This window comes from Oryzias melastigma, linkage group LG9 (assembly GCF_002922805.2).
Source record: "Oryzias melastigma strain HK-1 linkage group LG9, ASM292280v2, whole genome shotgun sequence".
Lineage (NCBI taxonomy): Eukaryota > Metazoa > Chordata > Actinopteri > Beloniformes > Adrianichthyidae > Oryzias > Oryzias melastigma.
In genome coordinates, this window is record NC_050520.1 from 6,290,953 (window position 1) to 6,299,954 (window position 9,002).

Below are 9,002 nucleotides of genomic sequence, written 5' to 3' on the forward strand. Positions count from 1 at the left end.
TTGGAATCGGTTCAATTTGATTAACATGTTATCTCAGATTGATCTGGTTGGATTGTAATAGAAATTGATTCATTAATTAATCGGTTAACTGTAACACCCCTGATTTTTTTGGTTTTCAGTATGTTTTAATGGTGTAACTCACAATTTGGGTTGTTTGGATTAATGGAAGTTTGTTTTTGAACGTCATGCCTATCAGTGATGTCAGACTTGACATCAGTTTTAATCGGACAGATCGATCGGGTCGTTGGGAGGAAGTGAAATCGATTAAATGTTACATCCCAAATCGGTATGGAGCAGAGCAGGGATCTTGTGGTCTACTGATTGTAGCTTGTATGTCACAACTACAAGCCTTTTCAAATGGCATTTTTTCATCTTCTTTCATTAACAATTTGAATAAAAAATACTCAGAAACACAGTTTTTATCCTAATTTTATATTTACATATGTCCTCCATCATGAGAAAAATGCTACGAGAACATAATAAAAACACAGTTTTCATTGGAGTAAGTCTTAAGGACTCACTATTTTTGACGAAGCAGATCATACTCCTTCAATCTGTCCATCTATAAGCAGAATATTGGATGTATGTCAGCCAAATGCAATAAAAAATTGGAAATTTATTGCAGATTTTTGTTCAAAAATGTTAAAACAATATTTTTTGAGCAGAGTAATGTCTGCCTGCAGGTTGAGGCAGATTCTACACAGTTGACTGGCTCTGAGGTTACATAACAGTCAATGCGTGGGTCACATGACCTCAATTTTAATAGATGGCAATAAGTAAAACTGAATAATTACAACTGACTACCTTTTTTAGTCAATTTATTGTCATTAATGGTATAAGTGACAAACACAATAGACTTGTTGTTATGTTATTATTTAGAAATGATAAAATCTAAACCTTTTTTTAAATGATTGAGCCTGTTGGATTATTATTTGAAGAGCTGGAACCCATTTTTATGTAGCATATTTCAGTAACTATATACTCTACTCCCAGTTTGGTGTCACCTTGCACGCGGCTGAGTGACACCTCCTCCCCCCTCCCTCTCCTCCCTTCCTTCCTCGCAGCCACTATTTAAATGCCCGGATGAGACTAGCAGCCGACTCCACATTCACGGGTACTCGCGCGGTCGGCGGACTGAACCGGGAGGAGGGCAACCATTCCGGAGCTTCAACGGCCTCTGCTGGAATCTGACACGGTCCACGCTGCCCACGCTCCGCGCGTGGCGTTTTCTGGGAGGGCGCGGGAGAGCCGAGCGGAGCTGCTCCGTTTCTTCCCCGGCGGTTTTCGGAGGTAAGAGCACAGAACGTGCCCCTCAAACGCGCGCGCGCTCTGGTAGAATCTCTTTTCCAGGCAATTCCACGCGTGTTTTCTTTGTATTGAGCTTTAATTCGTGCTGCGTTTAAGGACCAAAACAGGCCCGGTGAGGGAATTCCGTGTTCATTTAGCCCGACTGTGTATTAAAATTGCTGCAGCTGACGAAAACACCAAAATCTAAAGTGGAGTATTTGTGTTTTCTTATTGTTTAGACTGCATTTCCGTCTATGTGACCATGTTTTGTGTGTTTAACCATAATTAATGTCATAATAATTGAGTGAACACGTGTGTACTTCACATTTCGACAATAGAGACAAATGGCGTCGGCTGCATATTAACCCATCTGCTGGTTTGAGCGAATAACTGGGATTCATCGCACAGTTGTCGCAACCCTGCTTTGATTGTCACTTGTGCTGAGGGTTCAATCACTTGCGTGTTTACCAAACGACATATGTCCCTGTTCGATTTCACGAAGGACCGCTGGCTCCAAACGCGCATGCGCACTACCAACTTTTATTACATGGGAAAAAAAAAATGTGTTTGAGAAAATTTTATAACATTCTATGGAAACACTTTATAAAAATATGGGGTTATACTTGTTTATAAACCGTATCATGAGAGTACAATTCGTATTTAGCATGCTAGCAGTTCCACCACTAATTTCTCAATAAAGTTAAAATGTTTTAATTTAATCTGTTAATCAAGTCATATTTTTATCATATATTCATTTTTGCTGATTGGGCAGGTAGTTGGTTGGTTTATTAATGTAACCATAATATGCTAAGAAAGTTGGAGAATACTAATATTTTCATTGAAAAACTGCTGCATTTTTTCATAAACTTTATTAAAACAGTTGCAGGTTACAAATTAACAAAAGGTCAATTTTAAACTTTTCAGTCACGAATCAAACGCATAAACAGATGATTGACATTGAAAAGCCAATTTAAAACCCCATTCTGATGAAAACTGTTATTTTTGTTTTTTTTAAATGTTGTGTATTGTACTGAGGATGTAGGACAGATAAAGGTCAAATCTGAATTCTTCCCCTACCCCTATTTTTAACCTAGTGTCTTCAAATTCAATGTCCTCATTGTTCGCTGGTCATCTACGTTATTGTGTAGCTGCCGGTGCTCTGTAAAATCCATAACATTGATTTTATAACCATGCTAAAATAGTCATTATTTACATTTAAATGTAAACTGCTGTGCTTCAGAGCACACCCACTTGAAGAAATGATCCCATGATGTGGGACACCCTCGCTGCGGAGGGATACATGGTCAAAAGTCCCTATACCATAAATATTTTTCAGACATCCCTTTCCCTACAAGGGTAGGGTTAGAATTCACACTCAGCCATAAAATATGCTAAGCTTAAAACAGATTTTTTTGTTTATCTTAATTGAGATTGTTGTGAGTCAGGAGAAGATGCAAAAATGTTGTTGAAAAACCTTGTAGGTGTGACGTAGAAGCTACCAATGGTCTGCTCTATTCTGATTCATCTATCTGTAGACAGCTAGATCTGTGTACATCTTTTGTTTTTCCTCATCTAACCTGGGATCTGGCTCGGTAATGTTGGGTTGGGGTGGTTGTGAGGGGCTGTAAGCTAGTGGAGAGAACGTAAACAGATATATAATGGGGGAAGGGGGCGGGCTTACCCTGCACATATGGTTCCACCCACATGAATCTCACCTCACATCGGAGGTGAATTTCTTATGAGGTCCTTCTTCTTCATTGAAACTATGTACTAGAACATAACAGACAATAAAGTTAAAACATAATAAATTAGAAAATGATTGAAAGACCATTAGAAGCACTTTTAAAATAAACTAAAATATGATCAAAGTGAGTTATTGAAGTAGGTGCTGGCAGAAAGTTTACAGGGAAAAACGAGCCAAAAACCAGTAATTTTGCGTTATATTTTAGATGTGTCGTACGTGATGGTACAAGTTTATGTAATAGTTTTTCTGGGTGGTCAACCATTTATTGTGAAACACCATTTGTTCCTGCCTGCAGGGACAAGCCTCATTGACAATATGACACGATCCAAACAAACCATTGGGTTTATAGGTGTGACCCAACCCCTGTCAATCATTTATAAGTGTTCTTGACACAAGTTGTTATAAAAATATTTCACCAAATATTTTTATGAAATTGAAAATAATGAGTTGATTTTGTATGGTTTTTATTCAACAAATGTGCAAAGCTCTCAAACCAGACAATAAAAATGTATTGAAGTTAATAAACTGAATGAATTAAATGTCATTGTGTATTTATATCATATGAACACATTGAATCAAATTTATTGCATACATGGGTTGTGGAAATGGATAACTGTTAAGCAGCCTCAATGGGCTTTGCTAGTTAATAATTAATCTAATGATAAGGAGTGGTGAGAAGGAACATTATTGCTAGGGTCTGCTTCCATCCTTCATGTTTGTTCATGTTTTTTTTTTTTTTCCCATCATGGCTTTGTTAGAAAATGTAGCATGGATGCTCACGAGATGCCAAAAATAGATTGCTTTGTCTTGTCTTCAAGGCCATAAGACAGATGGATAATTTGACTATGATTAAGATATGTGCTTTATTGGCTTCTTACTTTTTACGCGCTCATAAACTTTGTAATAACATGGAAGTTTTCAGTTTGAAGTTGTTGTTGATGAGATGTGTGGGATAAGAAAGGAGTTGTTGGCCTCTCCCTGTTCTATCCCTGTGGAGTTGAAACACACCTACCAATCTTTCAAAGGCTCTTACACAATACTATAGTTTTTTAGTTTATAAACATGGTTGTCCCTTTAGGATTATCGCAAGTAAGTTTTTGTGGTTTATGCCTTATCCAGTTATGGGTTCCGTCATTCTTACAGTAATAAAATAATCGTCCTAGGAAATAAAACAGGATGTAATTATCCGGGAATTGTGGCGTTTTGACTCGGAGGTCTCGTTGCTGGTTCTAGTAGATTTTCCCACGCTTAGGCGTGTATTTAAAAAGGAGAAAAAAAAAATTCTGGCCTCCCTACAGGTAAATAATCTGCTGTTTTGCATTCAAAGCTGTCTAAGTTACAGACCACCTGCTTACTCAAAACTTGTCAATTCCACTTCTGTGCTCCGTTGCGTCAGGCTTTGTCAGACAGATTTGCTGGAGATCATCCCCTCTGTTTGACTCAGCCTTAGTTCAGAATTTCTATGCCTGTATTGTAGGAACCAGGTGGGTTAGTCGATTCAGTTCACATTTGACTGTACTATGACCTGCCTTTTGTGAGTGTAATCCCTTCTGCTAAACAGTTGGGGGACAAAAACAATACGGCAGTGATTCACAGTAAATTGCCGGCTCTGTAGAGACGGGGTGCAGCCACAGCTTAGACCACACTTTCAGTGGAGTCAACCCTAAATCCACATGGTAAGTTCTCCACATTTGTTGTGGAGTTAAGTTGAGCAGCTCAAGAATGTGTTTTTATTGAAGATTTGGCCCTGGACCCTGACGTGAGAGGACAGTTTATTTGTAAGGAAGTTGTACAAGTGTTTTCAAGTTCAACAAGATGCTTGGAGAGTATAGCGGCTTCATGGGGGTGTTCTCTATGTACACATGCTGTTTACAACTTAGATTTCATTCTAAGATCCCCATTCAGTTGGTGTGTAATTTACCTTAAGCTTTTGTTGCTTTGAACCATGAATATCCTCTGTGTGTGTGGGCCGCCAACGCTGCATTACCTCATAATCTTCTTTAATCTGGTTGTATAGAAAATTGGTTCAACCCCCCCCTTTTAACAGTTTTACTAGCACTTATTTTTTTTTCCTGACCTGCACTGTTGACTATTGACTGCATACGAGAACTGGACCAAACGAATGTGATGTCACACAAAGTTAAAAAAAAAATGTTCACTTCTGGCTCCAATAAAATTAAATCCATTCAGTCATTGGTCCAAATCGGTCATTGTTTCTATAGCAACCACTCTCACCAATCCAAAGTGAACTTGTTGGAAGTCCACACCCCTACCACTTCAAAGTGGGCTAAACAAAAATGTGTTGACCATTCCATTGTTTAACCACATACTGTTATTGAGGTATCTTATTGTCCAGTTTATGACTGGAAAAACTTTCCCCACAGAAAAATATGAAAAAGACGGAACTATTGTTCTGACAAATATGACTAAAAGCTATTTATTTCTCAATAGAAGTCTATGGGGATGGGGGGTCTTGGAAAAAGCAGTTACTTGTTAGGGGCAAGGGCCAACTCAGTCCAGTTCTTCCATACAGTCGATGGACCTGTACAGACCACTGACTGTATGCAAGAACTGGACTAAGTTGGCAACATTTGTTTCTGAAAAATTGGGACTGGATTGACTTATTTTTGTTGGAGCCGAAAGTGAGACATTTTCTATAGGTGACGTCACACTTGCACACTTGCAGTCAATGGTCTGTACAGACCAATGACTGTATATTAGAACTGGAATAAGTTGGTTGAAACCGTATGACAGAAAAATGTGGACCGAATGGACTTGTTTTTGTTGGAGCCGGAAGTGAGAGATTTTCTGTGGGTGACAGCACATTTGCTTAGTCCAGTTCTCATATACAGTCAATGACTTGCACAGACCATTGACTGTATATGAGAATAAGCTGGTAGAAACCGTATCATAGAAAAATGTGGACCGAATTGACTTGTTTTTGTTGGAGCCGGAATTGAGACATGTCCTATGGGTAACACTACACTTGCTCAGTCCAGTTCTTCTATACTATCAATGTTGCTGACTGACGCTGTTGCAGGATGCTAAAACAATACCTTGTGTCTTTAGTGCTTTAGCGTTTTTGTGGTAAGACCTAGACTGACTGCAGTTTAGACTTGTAATGATCATAAAAAAGTCAAATAGTTTGAGGTTTCTCTCTGTTCTAAACAGTAGAAATTCATCCTTATTTTATTCAAAAATGTTTATTTGACCATCCAGCTCATTATTTGCCACCGTTTTTTGCTGCTTTACCAGAATATGTCTGGCGTTAAACATTTTCACACACTAGTAATTATCCTTGAATCAAGTATAATGAAAGACCTTTACACATGTAGTGTGAGATAAACACTGTTGAGTTGAATTTCCAGCAGCATTGACATCTTGCTCTTTTGTTTAACATCTCATGTTACAAAGATTGGGGATGACGTTTGTTTAATTTTACTAAACCTTCTGGTATTTCTTTGACTTTTATGAGTCTTTTTGGCAGGTCTTAATTTGCAAATGCAGCATAAAGTAAATATTTATCACTCAAGTTTACACTTACAAATCTTTGCCTTTTTTTTTCAAAATGTTTTTTTCTTTTTGAGTACAATGTGGGAACAGTTTCTAGCTTGATTTGCAGTGCAAACATTTTCAATGATCTCATAGCCTTATCTAAAGCGGGGAGTGTGAAAGCGATGTGCTGTCGGGGTTTCTCAGGATCCCCGGCGGGCTGACCCTTCTGCCAGTGGGCGTGTCTTTCTCTAGACAGAAAGGTGGTCGACTCTGCGCCTGGCGGCGGCGAAGTCTGAGAACAGTCTGATCAACCCACCTCGCCCCGAGAGCACAATCACCCTGTTATGTCTGAGTCCTGCTTCTCCATAGCAACATCACATGATAGCCCATCGTGCTCGCGTACGCGTGCACGTGCCACAGAGATGCATGTCATTGCAGAAAATCTGGATGGTCACTCCACTGGTTATGTGACGCAGACAGAATTTCTGTCTTCTTGTTAATGAGGTAAGAATAGGAAGGTTGAGGGTAAAAACATTATTGATCAAATTTTAGAGCAAAATTTCTGTTTTTGGATTGGCATTAGTCATGCATAACAAGTTTGTTTTGTTCTGAGCTTTTTGTCATGAATGTTTTCTGACTGACACACCTGCCTGACTCAATGACACTTAAGTCTTTTAAGTCACGTGCCTTCACAGAACGTTTTAGTGTAGTGTTTATCTTTTCTGGTGTGGCAACAACTAAATCATTTATTCATGATGTTGACTATAGACATTCCTCTAAGCTTTCTTTCTGGGATTGCTGTGGACACGAGTAAACCAATTTAAATACTTGAGAGGTTCCCACACATCACTGTTGTTCAGGAAAGGAAATTACTTCAATTTTTGTAAATTAAAGGTAAATTTCAACATAAAGCTAATTTATTATTCAGAAAATGTTTTGGCTTATAGCTTTTTTCTTTCTGTGACCCTTTGTCCAGTTGTTGGCCCGGTTTTGCACCCTGCTCGGACCATGAGAGCTGTTTTGTAGTGTCTCTGGTGGCCTTCTGTGAGCAGCAGGGTCTGTTTCAAAGCACTGTCACACAGAGCGTCTCTTGTTTGTGTTCTGGCCTGGTGTTAAGTATGCTAATGGCGGGTTTACAGCTAAACTGTGAGGCGTTGTGGTTTCTTTTTGACAAGACGAATGGATCTTCTCTCTTTGTTCTATTTTTGTTTTTTCCTCTTTTACTGTCATGTAATTCAATACTTTGGGTATGAGTTTGTTAGGATTGTTGCTTATTGTGAATCAGAAAGGTGACATCATACCTGTGTCATGCATGTGCCCCAAAGTCCTGAGGGGGTTGAAGATACTTGGAGAAAAGTTCAAAAGAATAATGTTGTCATTGATGTTTTTTTTTTTTTTTTTGGACATTTCTAACCATGCCATTCTATTTTCTAAAACCAAACTTTACATTAACTCTATACGACTTTGACAAAAAGTGCTTAAACCACATTTAAGCGGATAACTGAGCCCTTTTTATGCTCCGGTCCTCAGAAGCATGTATGAACTTTGGGATCTGAAGGACTCGCCGGTCCGTACTGCTTTCCTTTGTGCTGCGTTGATAATGTTACCATTCGACTGTTCAAACGGGGCAGTGCTCCATGTAAGGACGAGCAGCTGGTTGACTGGTCACTGCACACTCATGTGACAAAGCTATTTCTAGCCAAATCATCCCGCCGCTCCCACAGCCTTTAGCAACAAGAGTTAGTGGTGGATATGTGACACCAAAGAGCCGTGATGCTGGGAGGTGGGGGCAGCGTCCCAAAACCAGCGCTTTATATCTAAATGCAAGCTTGTAGGTTGGCAGTAAGACAAAGCAAACAATGGCGGTGGAATGAAGTGACGGGAAGCTGAATATCGGGGTTTTTTTTTTTTTCTCTCTTGAGGCGAATGTAAAACTTTCATCTGTAAAAGGTTTTCACATTCTTCTGTAGTTGCAGTGAAGCACCTGATGTGCATGTATCGCACCACAGCTGAAAAGATGTTGAAATCAGTGTTTCATTGCACTTTTTGGATTGTAAAAGTCAAGGCTCAGGGTAATTCTATCCGGCCCTCCAGATCATTTTATTTTATTGTTATTGATGGTCTAATATCTTATTTCTAACTCGTTTAATTTTGACAAAATATATTTCTATGGAGAGTAAAATATTGAAAGTTATTTAACATTTATTCTGAAATAATATTCCTGCCTTTTTATTATTCATAATTATGTTTAAAAGTTACATTTTCAAGTTTTAAAAACATAGTTTTAGTTTGTTCAATAAATGTTTATCTTGTTCGGTCCGGGACCTAATGTGTGTTTTGGATTTTGGCTCCCCGTTCGATTGAGTTTGAGACCCCTGGCTTTGTCTAGCCTGTTAATTTAATTGTTTTTTTTTTTACTAAATCTGTTTGCATGACTCGTCTCAGGTGGCGTTTTTTTACATTTGCATGTATTCAT

The 9,002-nt window shown here is 38.7% G+C and overlaps 1 protein-coding gene across 1 annotated transcript in view; it reads left to right on the forward strand.

Annotated features, from left to right (window-relative positions):
- Positions 1 to 1,046: 1,046 nt before the first annotated feature.
- The window catches only part of slc20a2 (solute carrier family 20 member 2), a 46,331-nt gene continuing 38,375 nt past the window's right edge, over positions 1,047 to 9,002 (forward strand). Inside the window, exon 1 of the mRNA XM_024274832.2 lies at positions 1,047 to 1,290. The gene's annotated coding sequence lies outside the window, so the exon portion shown is untranslated. The remainder of the gene's footprint in view (positions 1,291 to 9,002) is intronic.